At 38.6% G+C, this 26,899-nt stretch overlaps 1 protein-coding gene and 1 long non-coding RNA gene across 2 annotated transcripts in view; both read right to left on the minus strand.

Annotated features, from left to right (window-relative positions):
• The window catches only part of tbx22 (T-box transcription factor 22), a 200,424-nt gene that overhangs the window by 113,959 nt on the left and 59,566 nt on the right, over nucleotides 1-26,899 (minus strand). The gene's annotated exons all lie outside the window — the stretch shown is intronic.
• Nucleotides 695-2,847, minus strand: LOC135758527 (uncharacterized). Its single transcript, XR_010536494.2, has 5 exons — nucleotides 2,662-2,847; nucleotides 1,273-1,322; nucleotides 1,120-1,176; nucleotides 910-970; nucleotides 695-758 (listed from the first exon to the last, which is right to left on the minus strand). It is a non-coding gene; the product is annotated as an uncharacterized lncRNA (long non-coding RNA).

Raw genomic sequence — 26,899 nt, forward strand, 5'->3', positions numbered from 1 at the left:
AAACATGTAATTGAAACAATCATTTAAAACAAGATAAACAATAATAAACAAGTAAAATAAAATAAAATATTATAAAGTATAAACAAGTTTGGAGGCCCCTGCTGTAATATATTTAACTCTGGCAAATAGAACACTGGTCCATAGTTTGAAGTTTTCAGTTTAAAGTCCATCATCGACTAAAAGGTAACATTTCACTGTGGTAAAAAGAACACTGTTCCATAGTTTGAAGTTTTAAGTCCATCATCAACTAAAAGGTAACATTTAACTGTGGTAAAAAGAACACTGGCCCATAGTTTTAAATATTCTATTTGAATTTTATTGAACACTAAAAATAAATGCATTAAACTGTGGCAGACTGACACTGGCCTTTAGTTTGAAGTCGCCCATTCGAACTCTATCAGGGACTGCATGAAGCTGTTCACATGGGGGTTAATGGCCACAGCTTTTCTCTGCACCAAGTTCCTTGTCTTTTTGCTTGCTCCCTGTGTGGATGTGCACTTTTTCCCATCTTTGGAATTAATTCTATCCAGAAACCTGTTAGAAATATCACAAACTTTAAGTCAATAAATATAAGATAGAAAAAGATTCTTAAAAAACACCTAAACTCAGCCCTGAATTTACCCCTATTCTGAAACCTTTTGCTTTTATTCTAATGTTCCACACCTAATTACATTAAAATACAGAAGATTCACTTACCTCTGAACAAACTCTTTCCTCAATGGACGGCATCCACATGGATCATGTCATGATTGAATGTCCTGAACAGAAAGTACAATTGTTACTGATTTGGATACAATATTTTATTCTGTGTGGGTGTGTGTGGTCGCGTGACAGTGTTGCGTGTGGGAATTATGTATGAGTGTATACATGGGTATTTAAAGAAACTGTAGTGGTAAAGTGTAAACTTACCGAACAATGTGCTTGGTGTGTGTCTGGTGTCACCCGTGTGCCTCCACATCTGCCTTAACTCCTGAAAAGTGCAAGGACACTCATGTAAACTACAAATAAAAAGTGATCAGCCACATTCCTGTGTACTTTTACATGTGACATAAAAGCATTTAATATTGCAGTCGAAAAAATACATGACTAGTAACGTGTAACTGTACATCCTGTACTTGCCTGGTTCCTTTAAAGATGATCCATCTTACTCAATCCAGCTTACAAGCAATGGTAAGACTGTAAAAAATACAAATGTTACAAAATCTGTTAGCCATAGAAATAAGTAGACTTTTTTACAGTCTATGGTTATATATAAATGTGGTCAATACTTACAGAAAACATATAAACCACAGAGCAAAGTGGAGCAAACTGTAACGTTAGAGCTGTAAAAAAAAGATATGATGTGTTACTGGCTGACATTTTGAAAGCATTCTGTTTAATATGATGCATACCAGTGGAATAAGATTTTCAGAAAAGTAACTAAATAAGTCAAATGTAACTTTTGTCAGAATTGGGTTTTTATTAAATTATTATTCTAACATCTTGTCTACAGAAAATCTCTGAAAATATATTTAGTGAGGAAATAGCGATTTATAGTGACAAGGTAACAAGCCTGCCTCTTTAATGTTTCACCCGGACAGGCGGCGGTGTAACACACTATTTCACGCAAAGTTTTTTTTTACAAAGTTGCTCACTTTAAGGATTAACATGATCGCCGCAATTTGAGCAATCCTGTTGATGCCAGTGTCCTACACGATGTTATAATGGACTATTTTACATCCAGAGATGAAGGATCAGATGACAGACGAGAAGAAGGTACCTGTCATGCTATTACGTAAATGCGGAGCCCATCCTCCTTTTGTGCATTGATTTGAGGTGTTTTGGAAACTTATATTGCATGTAATACATCTGAAGTGGTGGAAATAATATGCCATACAAAATGTATCGGACAACTTATTGGGCGTGTAAAACGCTTTAAAGAAAATATGCTTTGGTTTTGCTAATATACCGTAATGATAACAATAAGCGCGCAGCAATCATCTGATAATAAGATGAGCCCAGGTCTGAACGATATTTGGCCGCAGTTACAACTGCAATGCATATATCCAGTTAAATATGAGGTTTCTTGGTTTCACTTCTGTTGAGGAGTTGATTACTACGGTCTGTGTTGAATATTAAGTTTACGGCGTGTCGAGTCCTGTCTGTTTATGTTGATATTCTTATATCCAACTTTTCATATTTGAAAAAGACGCAAATACAGATTAATGTGAATATGAATATGAAACTGTGCTTTTTCACGTGCACAGCTAACGTTAATCTACGAGTCAGCCTTGCCAAACAGTCGAACTTAATACTTCTCTCTACCGCTAACTGAAAGATAAAACACCGAGATAAACGACCATATGCTGGGACCGCAAGACCGCGCTGGCGGGTGGTCTTTGTCCATTTTGTTAAAAATAATTTCATTGTTACCACACTTTCAACAAATATAAACTCACCAAAACCGTCATAATTTAGTTAAAACAACCCTATATTAATTAATAAAGGTGTAAAGCGAGTTAAAGCAGCGGTAGGCATCTGTGTAATGTTAGCTTACTTTCTGAGGGAGATTAAAACTTTGTTGGCGACCATTTTCTCTCTCATTGCACGTTTAAAACAATATGACAAAATTCTTCTACTAAAAATTTCGTTTTCATGAAACAGAAAATATACCAAACTCACCGAACTGACAGAAATCAATCGTCCTCCTTCTTCAGCTGCAGCCAGGAGTTGTGCTCTCCCTCCCTCTGTGTGATTTGACTCGTGCGCACTTTCTCTGATTATTGCAAGTACACCTGGCACATTACAGCAATGGCTACAGCAAGGTTACATCAAGACCAAAATATACTGTAAAATTTTCCCGCTCAAACAAATTTACCCAGAATGCACTATGAACTGCAGTACTTTACTGTAATTTACACATACAGTATAGTACTGTGGATTTTTACAGTACAGTGCTGTTAAATCTACAGCGACATCTAACAGTGTGGGTGTAGAATGACATATCCCCCCATTTCGAAATACAGATGATTCTGCCCCCGCACCTTTCCACTCTGGTTCTGGCTAGAGGGGATACAGCTACAGCCAAATCTCATGAGATGATGGGTTTATGGTTAGATTTGGGGGTAGGATTAGAATGAACACATCCGGCTCATCTGGTGAGATTTCAAATTTTGGCCATAGCTTTATCTCTTCTAGCCTTTAAATCACCACCACCATTCCCCAGTTTTGGTTGTTACTTATGGCACTTTTCCATTGCATAGTACCCCACAGTTTGGTTTGGGTCAGGTAGGGTCACCTCACGTATTTGGTTGATAGGTAGAACATTCACAAGTGAAACGGACCAACCCCCGTGTCTCTAATGGGGCTTTTCCATTGCATAGTACAGATGTGGCCTTTAAAGCAGACATATCATGCTTTTAAATCTGTCCTTTTTACATATAAATAATCTATTTGTGGTCTATATAAAGCGAAACTTCAATGCTTGGGTCTGAATTCCTCATTATTATAGCCCCACAGGCCCCCTTTCTACCCCTTTTCTGATGTGTATCTGAGAGCAACTCGTTTTGGTACTGTCTTTTTAAATGCACGTCATACCCTGCCCCCTCTCCAGGTTGCAGAGGTGACACTCGGTTAAACTCCACCCCGTTCGGCCATTTTTGTAGTTTTATAGCAGAGATACGATTATCTAGCTGCACAGAAACTTTTTATTTACTCGTTATTCACAAAATGTCAACAACGGAAGACTTGTTTATCCAGCCTTATATGTTCGCGCCAGAGTCGGAAATGGAGCGAGATGAAAATGAAGACGACAAACCTGCAGAACAACGCCTTCATATGGAGGTATCGCAATGGTGTGTTAATGCCGGCTTTCTTATTTCAGAATATTAACAATTATAAAGTTGACTATTACTCTTAGTTAATTGTAAGTTGTTGTAATATGCTATAACTTAATCCCGGGTTGATGACCACATGCGACATCCACAGGCTGCAGCCTTCGGATTGAGAAACAGCACTGCTAAACCATGACAACCGTGTACTTTACTGTTTTTAAAGTTATTTACAGCTTACCGAAGTGCTCTGCTCGTCGTCTCCAAAGATAGAAGTAATTGACCCCTCAATCAGACGAAGTCTATCGGCAAATCCTACTTTATGCTGGTGGAGGTTGGTGAAATAGTTATCCTTGAAGTGCTTCGCGCACTAAAAAATGACATTTCCGTGAAAAATAAAACTCAACCAGGCACAGGTTCAACAACCGAACATTTTGATTTACTCTCTCGTGACTTCTGCATCCTTGAGCTTGGACTACAATATCGCAGCGAGAAATTGAAAATGGCGGATTGCTCGTAGTGTTGGGCTGGAAGTCGATGTCCTTATTTAGCAGTTCTGCTGCAAATACTGTGACGTAATTGTTCAAAAAACGTAATAGATAATAGAAAAATCAGAACCGGTTGGAAAAATATGACCAAAACAGAATATAAAGATATCAACAAAGCACCTGAAGAGACTGATTTCAACTTTTATGTACTTCTAAACACTACAAATATACAACAAAATGCATTTAAGAGCTAAGAAAGTTGATTTAGCATGATATGTCGCCTTTAAAAATGTGCGTCTCAGAGAGCAGAAGGCTGCTAACACTTCCAGAATTCTGCGAGATCCCGCAGAAAGGGGGTTCGGTGGGGGACGCAGGAAATACAAAACCAAACAAATATTATCCTTCTATCTATCCATCTATCTTTATTTTATTTTATATATATATATATATTTAGTTAAAAACATAAGACATGCAATTGTAGTTTCATTCTTACCTTAAAATGTAACTGTTGCTTTTCTGTAATAATAATAATCCTCTATGACGTATGCGGTCGAAAAATATGACTTCCGGAAGACGCACCCGAAATCCGCGTCCGGATAATACATATATTAGGTCTGAAGCTCTTTTTCTTTTCTTCCTACAAGGGTTTTCGTTGCTTCTTCCCCGGCTCTGCCATTTGCAACAATCGCTAGCCGTGTTTCGCTCGCCTGCCTCTGTGTTGTTTGCCGTAAAGTGACCCTGCTTCTCCCGATATCTGAGACTTTGCGAGACTGAAGAACACCGGGTCAGATACAGCGAACTTGCAAGTGGGGTATTCTTCCTACAAACGGTAGGGGCGGGCGAGAGAGTCTTCATTCGTCCGTTAATGAGTCATTTAACCATATACCGACTTACAAAGATGATTTATTAACATAAAAATGCTGCCTTGTGTCCCTTTAATGTCCCAAAGGTAGAGGTGCTTTGTTTTCAGAGCTGATGGGGGGTTGAATTAACTGTCTCTTCAAGGCAGCACATATTGTTGTAGTCTACATAAAAACTAAATACTTTTATTATTAATATAATTTAATTAGTCTATTTAAAAAAGTGTTCTCAATATTAGTAATACAGATCTGTTGCTTTGTACTTTGAAAATACATGATATTAATTAAGATATGTTTTCAGAAAGATGTCTGCAACACCAACTTCGTCTGGTACTCGCACGAGGGCACGCAGCTGCGCAACTGGGAACAATAAAGAGTACGTCAACCTGTACCCATTTTTCTGTTATGCCTACACTATATTAGTATTACTGATTTGTTGCTTAGTACTTTGGAAAATACACGATGATACTAATTATGATGATTATTATTTTTTTTAGGAATATGACTGCAACACTTTCGCTTTCATTTCCTCGCACGAGATCACACAGCAACGCGACCGACATTCATCCAGTGTAAGCCACATTTACCCATGTTTCTGTTATGCGTGCACTATATTAGTATTAGTATAATTAGTATGTGCTGCTTTAGTGCTTTGGAAAATACATGATGATGATTTTTTTTTGTTTTTTAGGAATGTGGCTGTATCACTTTCACTTTTACCCGCTACTCACAAACGCCATAGGTCTCCTTCAGTTCTTAAAGCAACTGAGACTAATGTGTAAGTACAGTTTATTAAAGTGTCACTAGTACAGTAAAATACTGAGTAATATTTTTATTTTATATTTTGTTTTAAATTTTTGTTTTAAAACCCAAACCATTTATTTATGTATTAACAGATTTACCACTGACAGTGATAAGGGCCCTGTTGCAAACAAATGCACTCTCAAAGCAATCTCCCAGGGGCTCAATCAGATGGATTCGTAATGGACCTCTACTGTTTGTTAAGTGGATGGACACACGAGAGGTTTCTGTCTGTTCAACAATACACCCTGATTATACAGAAGAGACAGTGCAGAGGAGGGTAAAATCACAAATGGAGCACAAAGACATTTTCGTGTCCTGCACATGTGACTGCCTACAATCAACACATGGGGGTGTTGACCTTTCTGATCAGATGATACAGTACTACACTGCACAGCACAAGACAATGAAGTGGTCCAGAAAGATCTTTTTACACTTTTTGGAAATTGCTGCCACCAATGCCTTCATTGTGCAAAAGGAGCTATGTGGTAACATGACCCACAAACAGTTCATGGAACAGCTCGTTGTAGAGCTCTGTGGCATAACACATAGAGCAGAACCAAAACAGACAAGGTGTACCCATGTGCCAGTTCCAGTAGCTCAGCTGACCTCAGATGTAAGCAATACTGCCACTGTTGGTCACCGGAACTGTGTGCGCTGCAAGACAGTGCATGGTAAAAGACAGGACACACCTTGGAAATGCAAAACATGTAATGTTCCATTGTGTGTTCAGTTAAATAGGATCTGTTTTGAACAATTAACTCCATTCTCAAAGAGTTACAGTGTGTGATGGTTTACAGATGTATACCTTATTTTTTATATTGTGAAGTATTTTTTGATGCACACCAAACTGTACATTCACAGCTGACATTTAGAATAATTTTCTTTTAATTAGAGACATATTGTACTGGTCATATAGAATATTCTTACATGTATACATATTGTTACTTTATTATTTATAATTACAATAAAGCTTTTTAACTCTATTGTATTGTTCATGTTTTAGCATTTTTTGCAACCCTATAAGACTTTTATTTTACTTATTTCAGATAAAAATAAAGTCTTAAGTCTTTTGTACTTTATTGTAACCTATTTTTTTTAACTACAAGCAAAAGATTTTCTCTTTAAGTCTCCCCACATTCATTCTTTTGTCCCAACATTCCTCACTGAGCCATTAGGGGGTTGGGTCTCTGGTGTGTAACTTTTTTGCTTGTTTACAAATGTTTAGGATGTGTTCCTTGGCCTTATTTCAGCCACTTTTTGTTTTTTTTGTTTTTTACTAACCACGCATAAACATAATTTACTTAAAAATACAAACATGTACATACGTTTATCTTACATATTATTATAGCACAGTTTGTGCTGAATACAGTGTTATGTGATATTAGCCATTAATGTGTTTTAAAGCAACTGAAAAAAGACCAAACGTGAGAGAATGTCAGAACCTCTGACAGTGTCCCAAAAGTGTCGGACCCCAGAGGGTTAAACACTTGTATACTTTACAGTACGGTCTATTAGCTAGTTGATTTGTGCATCAAATTATTTTTACTGATCATGGATTGGATCTAATTAACATTTACGCTGCAAAAAATGACTTTCTTACTTAGTATTTTTGTCTTGTTTTCAATAGAAATATCTAAAAATTCCTAAATTAAGATGTTTTTTCTTGATGAGCAAAACGACCTAAGTAAATAAGTCTAGTTTAAAGACAAATAATATACAATTTAAGTGAAATTGTCCTTAAAACAAGCAAAATTATCTGCCAATGGGGTGAGAAAAAAACTGTGAAATAAGATTTCTTTTTTTCTTAAAAACTTAATTCAAGTAAAATTTTCTCACCCCATTGGCAGATATTTTTGCTTGTTTTAAGCATAAATTCACTTAAATTGTATATTTTTTGTCTAAAAAATAGTATTATTTTCTTAGGTCATTTTGCTCATCAAGAAAATACATCTTGATTTAAGAATTTTTAGATATTTCTACTGAAAACAAGACAAAAATACTAAGTAAGAAAGTCATTTTTTGCAGTGTAACTGACCAACATAATAAGAGAGGTACAAATTAAGCTAAAATAAATATAATAAGACATGACAACCTTAAAAGGTGGTTTTTGCTATTCAACATTTATTTTATTAACAACATTAACTCATTTTTTTTTTACATATAATGGATTTCTTTATGCAGTTAATTAATAAACTATCGGTATCGGGCTTTCTCGTGCTATTTCCGATATGCCGATGGTTTCAAATTCATCAAAAATCGGCCGATAAATATCGGCGGCCGATACATCGGTGCATCACTAACTGAGATAATAGATATAGTAGTTCAATGCTTCCAATAATGAGCAGTTAATCCACTAAACCCAGGGACAATTCCTGAGGCATGATAAAGAGTTTTGTATTTCATCAAGAAAATGATGATTCAGTAACAAAACACATATTATTATGTTGTGAATTCTTCCCTTTAAGTTTACTGTGTGTGACGTTTTAAGTAATTACTTACGTAACTGACGTAGTGCAGAGTTTCCAGCATGTATAAGAACGTTCCGTAACTGCCTATTCACTAAGTCACTTTGCGTAGCAGTCAGATCGCGTGCTCGCTCATGCAGTGTTTATGTGCAAGAGAAAGTTTGTGACAAGTAAGTTTTGCTTCTTTGTATTATCAGCTGTGTAAATATTAACCGGGTTTGATGCATAGTGATCTTTTGAAGTGTAATTTGACACTGTTTAACGAGCGGATTAATCCCGCTAGCATCGCGGCTAATATTGCTGTCAACTATATAGTCACATAATGTAAGATATCTCATTGTGATAATATCATTATAACTGTATTGATGATGCAGCTTTATTTTATATACAATAAATAATTATTGTTTTGTGATATTCACTGCATTATGCAGTTTGCAATTATTGCTTATGACTTATTGGTCATATTTATATTAAGGTGCAATATATAAGTTGTTTATCACTGAGTTTGTAATCTGTTATGTTATTGTTATATTTAGACAGTCAGTATTTACTTCTGTTATTGTATTTGTTTCAGAAAACTACCTCAAAGTACACTATGTGCAAATGGTTACTCTTGTACAATAAATAACTAAATTGAGAAGATGACTCTGACTCCCTGACCAGAGTACTGCAGCGGTCGATAATATATCTATCAGCATTAAATGGGGCAATCCCCAACATTGGTCCTTCGAGCCGGATATATTGACTACTGCAGTGATGTCATCAGAAGACAGAGCAGCCTCTCTTCCACATGTTGAGACATCAGTCAGACCCTCAAGGCAGCGCCGCACACCCAAACACCTGGAGGAGTATGTCCTTGACTATGGCCATCACCGACCGGCCCTTTCCTCCCAGCCTACAGCAGAGGCCCCAGAGGAGCAGAGAGGAGCCGCAGCCGCAGTGGGTATAGCAAGTCCAACACGGCCAGACTCCAGACAGAGTGAGAATTCGTACACAAGTTCTTCTGACTTGTTGAGCATGACTTCATTGAGGAAGTTATTGAAGTCCATGACAGATAAGGAATCGGATGAGGCTGCTACTATGGCTGTACTTCAGAGCAAACTTAAACACTATGAGCAACGATAACGTCGGCGACAAGAATTGATACAACATACCACATCATTCCTGGATGAAGAAGAAGATGAGGAAGATGATCAAAGTGTTAAGACTGCTACACCTCCAACTAGATCACCTGCAGTAGACTCGCTTAACTCCCCTACTTCATCGTCAGGTAAAGCTTCTCCTTTACTGCAGTCAACTGACATAGACTCACATATCAAGGCAGTGTACTGTAATCCCGTAACGTTAGGGCATATTACCGTTGTGAAACAAGAAGCAAAAACACCTGTTGCAGAGTCCGAGCAGTTCAAAGCTGGATTTGTTCCAATAACCCCTGCTGTTACATTCCCTAAGTACTCATCAATCTCATCAGGGTCATTATCTACTGTTTCATCACAAGATCGACATGCTGATATAGCAGACACTGTGACTCAATATTTCCCTCCTTATGATGCAAAACGTAAAGATTTTCAGCCTCTGGTACCACATCAGCCAATGGTACCGGTACCTGTACCGCTGTCTCAGCATCCAAATGTGCCTCACAGCAGCTTTCCAACCCTACCTCATGCTACCTTACCTCCAAATACAGTTCCATTTACATCTGCATCAAGTTACTCGATTCCTCAGTACTCACCTATACATCCAGCAGCTTCAGTCACTCAACCTATAATTGGTGCTCCAGTTCCAGCTTTTGCTGTACCATCCCAGCTGTCATTTGACAAGGCAATTAAACAAGAACATGTAATGCCTTATCGTCCTCTTCACTCTGCCCCTCAGCCAAAGATTCCTGATTTTGTGAATGACAATGAAAGGGAATTCGCAAACTTAAAGTTAGCACTGGACAACCTGCTTGAACCTCACACAGAGTTAGATGAGAAGTATAAATACCACATTTTGCTCGAACATCTCAAATTCCCTGAGGCACAGATGATTGGGCAGTCATGCCGGCATCATCCATATCCATACTCGGCAGCCATGCAAGCGCTCCAGTTGCAGTATGGTCAACCTCACCAGCTGGCTCAGAGTGAAATAGCGGCAATACTCACTGCACCAGAGGTTAAACCAAATGATGCTCACAGCTTTCAGAGTTTCGCTCTTCGTGTCCACCTGTTAGAAAGCATGCTGTTGTCTTTAGAAGGGCCCAGAGGTATGGAGTTGAACTGCTGCTCACACGTAGATCGCTTGCTCAGTAAGCTGCCTAAGTACTTAAGAGATGGCTTCATTGAGTTTCTGCAGCTGCAAGGGAGGTTGACCTCCCCCAATATCAATCCCTACAACCTACAAGACTTTGCAGGATGGCTACAAGTAAAAGCTCAGCAGCAAAGACTGTCTAGTAGATTAGTGCAGAGATATCAGCAGGAAAAGCCAAGCACCTTAAAGGAGAAGTCTGTCGCTAAACCCAAAATCCAAAGCACAATCCTGTATCATGGAGCAGCACCTACAGAGACAAAACTGCCTCTTAGCCCTAAGGTATCTCAAAAGAGAACCTCACCCAAAGTCAACTGTCCCTTCTGTGGCAGTAAAGAACACTATATCACTCAATGCTGCCATATCAAAGAACGACCAGTTGATGAACTTTGTAAGTGGATTTCAGAAGGGAAACGTTGCTGGAAATGTGCTCGTTTACATGCACCTGAGGTATGCAACTTAAAGAAACCCTGCAGGGACTGTGGAGAAATTCATCTGCAGGTGCTTCATGAGGTGGCCCAGAACCATAAACCCAACCCAACATCAGATAACCATGAGAGTCGTATATACCTCCTGCCCTCACTTACGTCCGGCAGAGTCCTTCTGAAAGTAGTACCGGTGCTGTTACATTACAAATCCAAGACACTAGAGACTTATGCTATACTAGATGACGGAGCACAACGCACAATGATCCTGTCCACTGCCGTTCAGGAGCTCCAGCTGAAAGGTGAGCCTGAGACTCTCACCCTTCGCACTGTACGCCCTGATACTACTCATCTCAGTGGCTCTAAGGTCACATTCGACATCTCTCCAAAGGCTAACCCAGAGAAACGCTATCAAGTGTCTGGAGCCTTCACAGCTTCTGGTCTTGATCTGGTTGAACAGTCATACCCCATTCAGACACTACAGAGGAAGTATGCACACCTAAGAGAAGTTCCGCTACAGCCATTTAACAAAGTACGTCCACTGTTGCTCATAGGTTCAGACCAAGTACATCTCATCACTGCAAAACAGCCTATTCGCCAAGGCCCCAAAGGGGGTCCAGTGGCAATACATACAGCTCTCGGATGGGCTCTCCAAGGAGCAGTCATGTGTAATGCAGACCATTCATCAGTGCAGCAATGTTTCTTTCTCTCTACCACTCACCCAGATGATCTTCTCTACAGGAATGTGGAAAGATTATGGCAACTGGACGTGCTGCCCTTTCATAATGAGAAGCTGATTGTTCGTTCAAAACAGGACAAAGAGGCTGTGCAGATGCTTGAGTCCCAAACACAGCAAATCAGTGTTAAAGGAGTACTGCGTTACACCACTCCTCTTCTGTGGAAAGCAGATGCACATAAGCTCAAAGGCTCTGTGCAATCCGTTATTGCCAATCTGAGAAGCACTGAGAGAAGACTAAAAAAGGACACTGTGAAGGCCTCAGTTTACTCAGGAGAGATCACCAAGCTCATCGAGTCCGGTTATGTTGCCAAACTCAACCAAAGCGAAGCAGCCCTGTCAGAGGATTCATGGTATTTGCCCCACCATTTGGTGAGCCATAATAACAAGCCACGATTAGTCTTCAACTGTTCATTCAAACACCATGGTCAGTCTCTTAATGATCAACTCCTGCCAGGTCCTACGCTAGGTCCGTCACTGTTGGGTGTTCTGATAAGATTCAGACAACATCATGTAGCTTTAAGTGCAGATATTAAGGGTATGTTCCATCAGGTCCGTCTTCTGTCCAGGGACAGACCCTTTCTCCGTTTCATTTGGAGAGATCTGCAGAGTGAAAACCCTCCAGATGTATATGAGTGGCAGGTCCTACCATTCGGTACAACGAGCAGTCCATGCTGTGCCATCTTTGCTCTGCAGCATCATGCACAAAATTCTGAACCCAAATATCCAGGGCTGCAGCAAATAGTGCAACAAAGCTTTTATGTTGACAACTGCCTCACAAGCTTTCCCACCATCCCTGCAGCCAAACAGGCAGTGGATCAATTACGCAGCATGCTAGCTGAAGGAGGGTTTGATCTTAGACAATGGGCTAGTAATCAGCAGGCCGTGGTGGCACATCTTCCTACTGAAGCCCGCTCATTGGCCACAGAGCAGTGGCTAGTCCAAACTCAGGTTGACCCGATGGAGCCCACATTAGGTCTCAGGTGGAACTGTGCAACTGATACCCTTGGATATTGTATCGGCCCATTGAGCATGCAACTCTGACTATGAGAGCAGCCTACCAGGTATTGGCATCTCAGTACGATCCACTGGGATTCATACTCCCATTCACGACCAGGGCAAAGGTGATCATTTAGCAGTTGTGGGCTAAAAAAAGAGACTGGGATGACCCAGATTTACCACCAAACCTCCAGGCAAATTGGAACAGTTGGGAGAGTAAACTGACACATCTCAGTGCAATATCCATTCCTTGCTGTTACACACCGCCAACACAAAAGCAGTAGAACATCACAATTCCCTTCATGTGTTCTGTGACGCCTCTGAAAGAGCATATGGGGCAGTGGCATACTTGGCAGTCCAAACTGACAGTGACATTCATGTTTCCTTCATCATGGCTAGATCAAGGGTCGCTCCTAAAAGGCAGCAGTCTATACCTCGTCTGGAACTTTGCGCCGCCTTAGCTGGAGCTCAGCTAGCCAAACTGGTGAGAGATGAGATGACACTTACCATCAGCCAGACAATTCTGTGGACGGACTCCATGACTGTTTTGGAGTGGATTCAGTCAGACTCTTGTCGATATAAGGTGTTTGTTGGAACACGAGTATCAGAGATACAAGAGTTAACAGACCACAGATCATGGAAGTATGTGAATACCCAAGACAACCCAGCTGATGATATAACGAGAGGCAAATCCCTTCAAAGTCTGTCTGAACCTAGTCGATGGAGTCAAGGGCCTTTATTCCTAAAGCAAAGCCCAGAACACTGGCCTACAAAACCTGAAGTTTCACAATGTAATGGAATATCTGAATTGAAAAGCTCCCCCTGCTATTGCCTAATGACCGTTGAGGCTGCTACCAACCTCCCCGATGCCACGCAGTTCAACACATGGCATGAACTACATGTCAAGGGACGACCACCTCAGATGCCCCGACCAGTGAGCCTATGACTACTAGGGAAGCAGAAGCTGTTCTACTCAGGGCATCCCAATTGCAGGACTTTCCTGAAGAAATCTCTGCCCTACAAGCACAGAAACCAGTTCCTGCACACAGTCGTTTGGTCAGTCTTGCTCCTGAGTGGGATCCTCTGATAAATGTCATAAGAGTCGGGGGCAGATTACGGAGAATGGCAAATATAGACCCGGAACAGATTCACCCCATTGTGTTGGACCCAAAAAATGCCATAACTAAACTCCTTATCAGAGAATTTGATGAGCGTCTCTTACACCCAGGTGCAGAGAGAGTTTATGCAGAGATACGCAGACAGTATTGGATCCTCAGAGGACGCCAGGCCATCAAGCACCATCAACTCAACTGTCTGTCCTGTCAGCGCTGGAGAGCGCAGCCAAAGATTCCTCCAATGGCAGATTTGCCACCAGAGCGCCTCCGTCTGCTTTGTCCACCCTTCTATTCAACTGGTGTTGATTGCTTTGGCCCATACTTGGTCAAAATAGGAAGGCGAAATGAGAAACGCTGGGGACTTATCATCAAATGTCTCACAACAAAGGCGGTTCACATTGAACTCCTCAATTCGATGGATGTAGATGCATTCCTTCTTGCGCTCCGCCGGTTCATAGCCAGAAGAGGTAAACCACATGAGATCCGTTCGGATTGTGGCACCAATTTCCGTGGAGCAGACAGGGAGCTGAGGGATGCTTTCTCAGTAATGGAGCAAGATCTTAAAGCTAAGCTTTCTGACTACCAAATCAACTTCAAGTTTAATCCACCCAGCGCTCCGCATTTTGGTGGAATATGGGAGCGTGAAGTCCGTTCTATAAAGAATGCTCTCCAGGTAGCTGTCGGAAACAAAGCAGTTACAGAGGATGTTCTGTCTACAGTCCTAGTTGAGGTGGAAGGGATACTTAATTCGAAGCCACTGGGATATGCTTCAACAGACATTGCTGATATTGATCCGATCACTCCAAACCTTCTCTTTATGGGGCGGCGGGATGCATCACTCCCTCAGGTGGCATATGCTCCTGGAGATATGGGGCGGCGAAGGTGGCGTCACTGTCAGAACATGGTGGACCAATTCTGGATACACTTTACAAGAATCTACTTGCCTACACTTCAGACCCGACAGAAGTGGTTAAAAGCTGCAGGAAATCTTGAAGTGGACTCTGTAGTGCTCATAGTAGACCCACAACTCCCAAGAGCTCAGTGGCGCATAGGCCGAGTTCGTAAGACATTTCCCAGCACTGACGGATATGTGCGTACTGCTGAAGTTCTTACTGATGGTAAAATTTATATCAGACCAGTTGCTCGCCTGGTAAAGTTGCCGGCCTTGAAAGTTGATACTGAAGACATTTAGTGAATTCTCTTTATTACCCATTTGCTGCTCAAATGTGGGGGCGGCTGTTGTGAATTCTTCCCTTTAAGTTTACTGTGTGTGATGTTTTAAGTAATTACTTACGTAACTGACGTAGTGCAGAGTTTCCAGCATGTATAGGAACGTTCCGTAACTGCCTATTCACTAAGTCACTTTGCGTAGCAGTCAGATCGCGTGCTCGCTCATGCAGTGTTTATGTGCAAGAGAAAGTTTGTGACAAGTAAGTTTTGCTTCTTTGTATTATCGTTGATGCAGATTATACAATTTACCTCAGCTTTGTAAATATTAACCGGGTTTGATGCATAGTGATCTTTTGAAGTGTAATTTGACACTGTTTAACGAGCGTATTAATCCCGCTAGCATCGCGGCTAATATTGCTGTCAACTATATAGTCACATAATGTAAGATATCTCATTGTGATAATATCATTATAACTGTATTGATGATGCAGCTTTATTTTATATACAATTCATAATTATTGTTTTGTGATATTCACTGCATTATGCAGTTTGCAATAAATGGGGCAATCCCCAACAGTTAAATAAAAACTGGATAAAAACACAATCTCTACAAGTGTGTTTACTAAATACATTTATTATTTATATAATTACATTCGTTATATTTAGGAAAATCTGAGCATCATTCAAAATAACTGCCAACATGTTTGTAAACTAAACATGTTTTGTCAACGTTATAATCTTTATACAAATATTTTATATTTTTATTAATGATCAAGAATAAAGAACAATTTAACAGCATAGTGTAAAAACGCGGATTATAAAAAGTACAAAAAAGTGTGAAATGAAAACAAACATTCAAACTTGTGGGAATTACGTAGTGCATTCAATGCATCTTGGAAATCGTAGTCAGTTTACATCTGCAGCAGTAACAACGCCAATGGAAAAGGACTCCATTTCCCAGAATGCACCACATATCCGCCCCACCCTTTCCGGAGGCTCAACCGATGGTCGCGGAATTCAAACACTTACCGGATGCGTCTTTGCTTGCTCGATGAACAGTACGGTAAGTTTGATTTAATTCATTTGTCTGTATCGCGATGATCGGTTAATTCTTTGTTCATATTATGTTATTTACCGTGATTCGTTTTTGTCTTTAAAGTGTTTGAATTTAAATAACACACAGTAAAACATTAAGAGTATACGCGGTACACAACAGTAAACACGAGGGGTAACAGTACGCGAAGTAAACGTTACATGCATAAAGGGCTGTTAAAAGAATTATTTCTATGTTTACATTTTTTAAAACAAAACTTTAAAGAAGCCAAGATGAGACGTGATTTGCTTAAAAACAAAACATCAGTAACTCATGTGTTGGAAATGTTAGCAAGTGTTTCTCTGCTATTTTAAATTATACAGACGATCTTCTGTTGTTTAAAAGCTCATTGCTTTAGTTCTGGTAGATGCTGCTTATTTTGCAAGACTGTTTTAATGCATTATTTCGATTTGTAACAAAGCCAGCTTCATTTTAACATAAGTTATGCTATTGTAAACAAGCTTGGAGTCATAATATATTTTAACGAAATAGTAGTTAAATAGTAAATAGATGTGTTATGATGTATGTGATTTGATTTTTAATTCTGTGTTTGCCAGAGAAATATAATGACTTAACAGTGAAAGCTAAAACATCAGACTGATCCAGACACTGAAGAAATTGATGTGACTGCAATCTGGCCAAAATGATGTAAATTTAATAATGAAATTATTAAATCAAAGACGTTCAATAGTAAATAGATGTGTTATGATGTATGTGATGATATATTTTTTATTCTGTGTTTGACAGAGAAATATAATGGTGTAACAGTGAAAGCTAAAACATGTGTTATGATTTATGTGATTATATATTTTTTATACTGTGTTTGATAGACAACTATAATGAAGTAACCTACTGTAATGAAGCTGCAGAACGACACAGAGACTCTGAGGACATCAACACAGAAAATGAAGTAAGATTCTGTACATTTATGAAGTTCTTTGATCATATATGTTGTTGTATCTTTGTAAAGTTTAATGTACACTTTCTAAAATGTACAACTTTAATTATATGTAATTTGATTTGACGTATATGTGTGTTAGTATTATGCCAAATACTTATATGTACTTTTATATTTCCAAAGGGCTTCAAAGAGATGTCTGTCCAGATGAGGCTGCATCAAAACGTTTTTATTTCGTAATATTAACAATTATAATATTGACTTTTATTCTTAGTTCATCGTAAATTGTTGTAATATGCTTATGACTTGCTAATGTAATGTTCAGTTAACTGAAATAAACCAGGCTTGATGATGTATGCAGCCTGCATATGCGACCTCGCGCACGCTGCAGCCTTCGGATTGAGAAACGGCCAGACAGTAAACTATTGGAAATTGCCCCGAAAAGACAGCAGGAGTCATGATCGGAAAAAAGAAGAAACTGCGGGATGATGCCCGTGCATCAATTGCAGGTAAATCCATCATGTTTTATCATTCACTCCTAAATAAGGGAAATGCGCATGTGCTGCAGCTGCTGCTAATCGTAATGCGCCTCGAACTTGCTGTGCTGACATTAATGTTAGGAAACTATGTTGTTATAATTTATAACTTCAGTGCAAGCTAAATTGAGATTTTACTGTAAAACATTACCTATGCATATGCATTTTACAAATTACTGACGGCAGCTGTTACTTTCTTTACTACGTTTCTTTAGATATTGAGCAGTAGTTTATTTTGTGGTTTATTTTGACGTGATGCTGGTTAATACTTTCTCAGTATAAATTAATGTTAGCAGTCAGTGCACATGGTAGGCTAACAATTCCTGACTGTTAAATATATAAAAATATAAAATGTCACCATGTATGATATGAAGCAAACATTAGTAATTACTTTGACACTTAGTTCTCTTAATCTTTGTTTTATTTAAGAATATTGAGCATTCTTGTTTACTTATTGGTGTTTATTTAATGTAATTTATTTAAAGTGACATTGTACTTGGGAAAAACATGTCTGGATTATTTTTATTTTTTATTTTGCTATTCTATTTAAGTTTGGTAATTTTTTTCTATTTTGCTATTCTATAAAAGTTTGCACTTTCAAATGTGTAGTGTTTGTTGACTAAAGCTGTGAAGATTTTACTTTCTGCTATTCATTTATATGTTTGGTAATAAAAAGTTAAACTTGCAAAAAAAAAAAAAAAATTCTCAAGGTCGGGGGGCATTTTAAAGGAATTATGCTTGGGGCACCAAAATGGCTAGCAGCGGCACTGCATGTGGTTGAATGTGTTCGAACAGCCACACGGACCGCCTTCTCTTCGCCATTTATCTAATCTGAGGTACTAAACACAAGTTTTATGTATTTTCTGACTTCTGCCGTGAACAGCGCTATTTTTAGCCTTGCAATGAGAAAACTAAAGCTGCTGATCTCCGTAGTTTCGTTTTGAAAGCGTGTGAAAGTTGCACGATACTATTACATCAATTGCGCTGAAAATTCAGAGAAAGCTCCAACATATAAACATACAAAACACATTGCAGCATGTTTACTTGCTAAACAAGCAGTGGACTCCGACATAATATTAGTTTGCGTCCATATAAACTCATAATTACTCCCATTCGTGTTTGAATGACAGCAGAGAGATTCGCCCACCATCACACAGACCACCCCCTCACATTATTCAGGACAGAAGCGGTCGAATGTGGACAAAATGGACGGATTTAAATACCAGGTGTAAACGTGATGTGTCTCTCTCGTCCACTTGTGACCCGATCGATGAAAACACATCTTAATACCAAGTGTAAACAGCCCCTATATGTGTTTTAAAACTGAAATGGTTTAATGCAGTGTTTCCCAATCCTGGTCCTTGAGGCCCCCCTCCCAGAAAGTTTTAGATGTCTCCTTATTTAACACACCTGATTTAACTCATCAGCTTGTTATGGAAACATGTTTACCATTTTGGAAGGAGGCTGATAAGTTAAATCAGGTGTTTTAAATAAGGAGACATCTAAAACTTTCTGGGAGGGGGGCCTCGAGGACCAGGATTGGGAAGCGCACTGGTTTAATGCAACCGGTTTCCTTAAATGGTTTGAGTTGAGTTAACTTTTAGGTTTTACAGTGAATAATTCCAAGACAGAGCTCTGCACTTGAATCTACACTGCAAAAAATCACTTTCAAACTTAGTATTTTTATCTTGTTTTCAGTAGAAAAACTAAAAATTCTTAAATCAAGATATATTTTCTTGATGAGCAAAATTACCTAAGAAAAATGTGTAGTTTTTGGACAAAAATATACAATTTAAGTAGATTTGTGCCTAAAACAAGCAAAAATATCTGACAATGGGGTCAAAAAATTTAGCTTGAATTAAGTTTTTATGAAAAAAGAAAAACTTATTTTATGATTTCTTTTCTCACACTATTGACAGATATTTTTTTACTTGTTTTAAGCATTCAAATTCACAAATTATTATTATTATTTTTTAATAAAAACTAGACTTATTTTCTTAGGTCATTTTGTTAATCAAGTAAAAGCATTTTATTTAAAAAATATTTCTACTAAAAACAAGACAAAAATACTAAGTAAGAGTCATTTGTTGCAGTGTAGGACTGATTTCTTAAAGCAAGATCAATAATTGTTGTTCATTTTATTCAGATCACTTCTTTTTTTTTGTGAGCAATCGATGTGAAGTTCCTCACAACATGCATATAGCCCGTCACTTGTGTAGTTCACAATTTCAAAATATGTGTTCTGCGTGTCGAGTACGTGTATGTGTATCATGTGTTTTGACTAAATTTGACGGATTATACGCATTTGTGGCAGAAAATGGTCATTGGATTTCACACATCTGAAACAGACTTGATTCGACTTGTGATCCCCACAAAGGTAAAAGTCCTGCTTATTTTTGCATGTTGTTCATTCGGACTTCTGTAATAAAATACTACATATGATGCTAGAACATCTGTATATCAAAACGGCTTTACAGGGGGTATGGCTTAACTGAATGAGATGTAAATGAGCCCTATTGTCTCTCCAGGCAGGGAAAAGGGAAAGTGTTAACTTTTTTCTTCCTCAAATTTCTCAGCATTCTCTTTCTTGAATGTGTTACATTCAAATGGCCACAACTTCTCCAAATCTTATCAGATTTCCATGTGTTACACATTGTTGGAAAGCTTAGAAACTGGATACAGAATCTGTGAATAACTCAAAATGCCCCAGATCCAACTTGTGTCACTACTTTCCGTGACTGGTCACTATTCATAAATTCGAGGAGTTTCTGAGGTGTTTGCCATAGGCAAAAGGCGCAGTTTATTTGTTGCCGATTAAAAATGGCTATGGGATTTTTTAAAATTAACATTTGTTCTACTTATTATTAATTTATTTTGTGTCTACATTTACTCAAATAATATCAATGTAAAAATATAAGTAAATTATACTTCAAGTTAGGCGTAAAACGTACAAATTTTTTGAGTTGATGTTAAATAGAAATAATATTAATGCAATTACTACAGTTTTAAAAACTTGAATATATAACTCTGACCTTATAAATATATTGATTAAAATAATCTGTAAGTTTAATACTTATATTATTAAGGCGTATACATCAAATAAAATATGTACATTTTACAAAAAATATCTGTTCTATTTTTAGTTATTTATTTTGGTTTGTCCAACGAAATAAAATCACATAACTGACATTAAGAGATTTTATTAAGTTACTTTAATCAATTATTTTAGAGATATTTACAAAGCCACTGAATCATTTTTTACAGTGTGTACATTATGATCTTACGGTAGCCTATTATTAAATGCATATTAATAAAAATATGTAAAACTAAATAAAAAATATATCATACACGGACTATAAGGATACGTTTTCTTGTTCGTCCACGTTGGTTTAAACGCCGTTTTTCTAAAGAAGAATTTTAAAACTTTATTGGTGGTAGTTAAGAAGAATTCCTCTTTCCATATCTAAATCATTTTGAGCAATATAAATGTATCATATTGTTATTCTTATTATATAAGAATACGTATATTTTTACAACATTTTTTACATATAGAAAATATAAGTTAAGCGTGTTGTGTGTATTTCCTAATTATAAGCCTTTGGTGAAATTGCACAAAAACTAAACGTGCATAAAAACATAAAAAAGTCATTTAAATAAGTGAAAAATCTTTTTTATGAGCTCAACAATTTGAATATAATGTGCTATTGCTGTAAATTGCCCATCTCTAAAGGAGAAAATTCATCTTTAAAGTTGAAAAAAACAAAAAAGTAATGTGCTGATAAGCATTCGTCAAAAAAAAGGACAGTTTCTCCATAATGATGTCAGGCAAAGATAACATCTTATAAGATAACCTCTTATCTTGTTATTTTTATTTAATTTCAGAAGTCAACTGTTAATCACCCTTCATATGAATTTTGTGAACATTTAACAAATTGTCAAACTGTTGGCAAGACATCTATCCCCCTGGGATATTCGAGGACTAACGTGAAAAAATATGTATGCTTAATCGATTAAGACAGTTCAATTAAAATACACAATTATTTGTAAATCATGTAAGGGCAACAGGTGCACCCAAAATATAAACGCAACGAGTTTAATCTATAGATTAAATTACACATAAAATGCTTTTAATCGGGCAAGCACATTAAACGCATCTGAAACAAAACCCGTGTTTACAGCGAGTGAGACTGTGGTAGCCAGAAAGTCATCACTTTATTTTGTCCCATTGTTTTCCATTTGCGGGTGGTAAAACTCCGTCGTTCAAATTCATTGAAATTTCGTTAACTTGTACTTTAGCAATTAAACTAAATGTATATTGCAATTTCAATAATGTTTTTACTCTGCACAACGTCTGAGGAAATCTGAAGTTGCGGCGAGGGGAACCAAACTGATAGCCGCGACAGCAGAGATTATCACGTACCTACAAAAGGGTATTGGAAAAAGCTTGCGTCTGACCTGCTGCGATATCATTCTGGCTTGGTGGGATGTCAGCCAGCGAGTCACAGGCATGAAAATCCCTCACCTTTTGGTGAAATTGGCCGTTTTGAAGCCAAAAAAGGTGACATACGTGAATCGTGTAGATTCGATGAGAAAACATTTTTCAGGGGGAGAGGGGGTATGCGCGCGTTGTTTGTAGACGTGCCCTTCGCCCTCATCCAACATGTATCCCATACATTAGGTTTGTGTGAGCTCATGCTGCGCTGCAAAAACTGACAGGCAGGCAGGTGACATCAAAGTATCACGAGAGTGAATCGAGAAGTCATAAGGACTCTGCTTTCGAACTGCTCTCGCGCTACTGTGATGTCATCCGCATTTCTGTGTTCTTCGTCATACACGCTTGTTGAAGATGCGTAGAGCGACTGCCTTCGGGACGTAAAGTCAACAGAAAACGTTGTAAAACTATAACTGTAGAATTCAACAGCGTCAATCAATTAAAACAACATATATACACATATATACACAGACTGACATTGCAAAAACACCTAAAATATTTTGTGTTGGAATGGATTGGAACAAATGATGGACATACTCCTCGCTTGTAAGTCACATTGGTCTACTAGTCTTCGGCTGTAAGTACTTAAACGGCAAAATATTGCATGAAATGCTGTAATAAGAACATACTGTTACTAATACTGTTAATGAGAAAGTTTACCGATTACAGTAACATTTAAGTGATTTTAGACTATTTGAGCGACAAAGATGCTAAAGTGAACTGAACTCCAAAGCCCATTCAAAAATCATGCAAACACATAATTTCTTTGGGCTTGACAGGAGATATACAAACTATATTGTAATACCACAGTCTCTGCAAGTATTCTCATAAAAACAGTCATTTATTATCTCTTTCCCCGCCATTGACGAGATATCTCGTCAATCTGCAATACCGCTATTATCCACCAGGTGGCAACTTATAAAAACCAGAAGTATTGCCCTAGTGCAAACAGCTGTATGTCAGTCACGAATCCGGGATGATCAGTAGTGGGTGTGTGTTTATTTACCTGTTGGTGATGGATCCTCTCGTGTGCACTCACTCCTCCCTCTTGTTTCACTAATTATCCTCCAGCTGTGTCTCGTTTCTGCCTTTCTATTTATAGCCCTTTTGTTCTGTCTTTGTCACGCGCTCATTGTTAGTTGATCTCTGCCACGCTCGCTGTCCATGGTTCCAACGGCTCGTTTATATCTGCTTCACCTTTATCTACTCTCGCTCCAGGTTCAGTCACCGGCGTCTGAGGGTTTGCTCCGCGCTGGAGTTTGACATCCTGTGTTTCGGCTCTGGACTAGTTTGTATGCACGTTGATCCTGTTCCCCGGTTCGCTTCGCCTTCAAGCGGTACACCTGTATTTCCAGTTTCCTGCTATAGACTCCTGTTTGATTCGCGAGTGGATTACGTCGTGGGATTTGCTTCGGTTCTCCGGCTCTTCAGGTTCGCTTCGCCTTTAAGCAGTACACCTGAATTCCGGTTTCCCGGCTGAGACTCTCTTTCCATCTGCGAGAGGATTACGTCGTTGGATAGTTTCCTTGTATGTGTGTGTGGACTAGTTGAGGTGCCGTGAACTGTGGAGTGATTTTTCTACCTCTCTATCTCCTCTTCTAAATAAATTACTGATTCGCAAGAGACTCCGACTTTGTGTTTCCTGACATGTCCGTGTATGTTTTAAAGATCGCTCTGCATCTGATCTCTATGAAAAGTCCGTCACAAAAATGGAATTATCTCAGCTTTTTGCTCAAAATTTGGTGTTTTTGATGAAACCTACACATATTTGAGAGGTGATAAAAACAGAACACATGAAGGTAGGATGAAACAGATTTTTTGTTTGAAAGCAGAGGGTCTGTTCTTTTATTTCATATATTGTATGTTTATATATTTAAAAAGGAGCATTTTCTGGAAGGCATTAAACTTTTGTGAAAATCATGAAAAATGCTGGTGGTGAAAGAGTTATAAGTGAGCAGTTGATCATATGTGTCAGTGTATAGATCGATTCTCCCTTGTCAAAGGGACAGTTCGTCTTATAAGAAATGCTTATGTTTGAGTCATTATGTTAACTCTTTCACCGCCAGCGTTTTTAAAAAAAGTTGCCAGCCAGCGCCAGCGTTTTTCATGATTTTCACCACAGTTTAATGCCTTCCAGAAAATGTTCTTCTTTAAATATATAAACATACAATATATCAAATGAAAGAACAGACCCTCTGCTTTCAAACAAAAAAACCCGTTTCATCCTACCTTCAGTGGTTCTTTTGCAATCAGCTTTTGAATATGGGTAGGTTTCTGCAAAAACACCACATTTTGAGCAAAAAGGTGAGATAATTCCATTTTTGTGACGGACTTTTCATAGAGATCCCATTCAGAGCGATCTTTAAAACAGACACGGACATGCAGCCGCTTGCCATAGGGCAATACTTCCGGGTTTAAAAAGTTGCGGAAGGGCGCCACCTGGTGGATAATAGCGGTATTGCCGAAAGACAGAAAATATCGTCATTGGCGGGGAAGCGTTTTCTCTTAATTGACGAGATATCTCGTCAATGGCGGGGAAAGAGTTAATTAAACTACAGAAGACAAAAGGAAAATCACTTTTATAGCTTTAACTGATGGCGACTGATGGTCAGATTATGGCAAAATATAATTATTGCAGTTGTAAAATAGTAAGGGAATGCTACTTGTTACAGCTTTCCACATTTATCAACCCATTTAATTAAACATGGTTTTGGTTACTAGTCAAATGTTTACAGAGGCCACATCGCCCCCACTGCACCCTTCTCACCTTTTTCACCCCTGACCCGTTTTCATGCCTGCCTCTGATTCTGACCTTGTTCTTTTACTACTCATAGTCTAAAACCAGGACTGCATAGTAAATATTCATTGTATTTTCATTTAAACCGAGCAGCTTTGGTTTCATGAAATCATATTTCGTCTCGCTCTAACGATACTTTGACATCATCTGGCTGTCGAATCTTTGCGGCGCCGCATGAAGTCGAACAAGCCCATTGACAGCAGCAAAAGTGACGCATGCGCTTTTAACTTGTAAAACTCAAGGGTGTGTGTGGGTAATGTAGTCTCTGCTCTCAGTGGAAGCGTGCATTGTAAAGGGCGCTTTGAAAAGCGGCAGTGCAGCCAAATGATAAATTAAACTTCTGATTTAAACAGATGTGCAAATGAGCGTTCCGGTACGCTAAAAGCACGTTCTGGGCGCACAGAGAGGTGGTGGTAAGCTCAAGAGCTACATTTGGAAGTGCCGGTACTGAGTACTTGCGCCTACCGGCCCACTTAAAGCACTGGCGAGAGCAAAGGTAGACGGCCCTTTGAAAAGCAAAAAAAAGCTGATAAAAATGAGAAACCTACACTGAAATGTAGGTTTGGAGGATTGGCTCTGAATCTGATGCGCATCCACAACCCCTTGGGGCCAGTTTCCGGTTTGTGACGTCACGCTGAACAGATCGTGCATCGTAGCTCCGTCGAGTTCATCATCTAAAAGCTTTTTTTTTTTTTACCATCTTATTCCTATTTATATAATATAACTTATTAGTTTTACATAGGAATACTTTACCGTGACGATTATTGAGCAGTACTACCACGTGAAACTATTTATCACTAATAAACACCCAGTGTTGTTAGCATATAGCCCGCTAGCATCCACACGGTGGAGGCTGAAGCTAGCATTTTCCGATCTAATGGCGGATTCATCTGATATATGCTTTTCTGACCTATCCTCACCTGAGCGGGAAGCTGTGGAGGAGTTGTTTCCCGGTTTTAGCAGATCCAAGGCGAGGTACAGCGCCCACTTCACTGCATGAAAAGAGGTGTATCCGTACTAGGAAACTCCTGTAAACACCACTGATTTTCGGAAGTATCTACTAGTTCCACTGAGGGTAAACTTCTAATTCCACCAAGTTAGGAAACTCCCGTAATGATACCAATTCGGATGTATCTTGCTGATGGGATATTCCTGTGGTACATGCAGCCATTTGTTGCCATGGCAAATAATCCCATTGAAGATTTTGTCAGGGGACATTTTCACACCTTCAGAGGTACTGGGATTTCACACCTTTGCACAATTCTAGTGTCCCCATTGGTGTTTAATCCCAACACTGATTGGTTGCTTTTAAAACCCCCTCCCAAAACTCTGACAACTATTGGGACACAACTTTGAAACTTTCCAGTTGAGATGATTTGATTGGTTACACTTTGTATTTAGCCCAACCCAAGCCCTCATAGTTTAGTGACTTGATTGGTTATTTGCCTGCTATGCAGATAGACTACAATCCCCCCCACTATATCCTACTATACAAAACCCTTAAAAAAAAAAAACTTGAATTGAGTTTGAAATGTTTATTTGATAAAAAACTGAACAATCCACAATTGTCACAATCACAAAATAATATTACACATAAATATTAGAAGTTGCATACATAAATAATACTATTTAAACTTACAAATATACAGACAGAGAAAGCACTATTAGAGTAAAATAAAACAAAATAAAAGCAACAATGAAAACTACATTCAAAGCAGTACAATGTAATGTAGCAGTGGCGGTTGCAAATTCAAAATAAGTGTCATTTGTGTTGCTTGTGTTTTTAAAATGTGTTTGTTGCTTCATGTAAACCATGTGCATCACGTGTTTAGTCAAAACACGTGATGCACATACACGCAGAACACATATTTTGAAATTGGGAACCACACAAATGACGGGCTGTATACATGTTGTGACAAACTTCGC

This window comes from Paramisgurnus dabryanus, chromosome 16 (assembly GCF_030506205.2).
Source record: "Paramisgurnus dabryanus chromosome 16, PD_genome_1.1, whole genome shotgun sequence".
NCBI lineage: Eukaryota > Metazoa > Chordata > Actinopteri > Cypriniformes > Cobitidae > Paramisgurnus > Paramisgurnus dabryanus.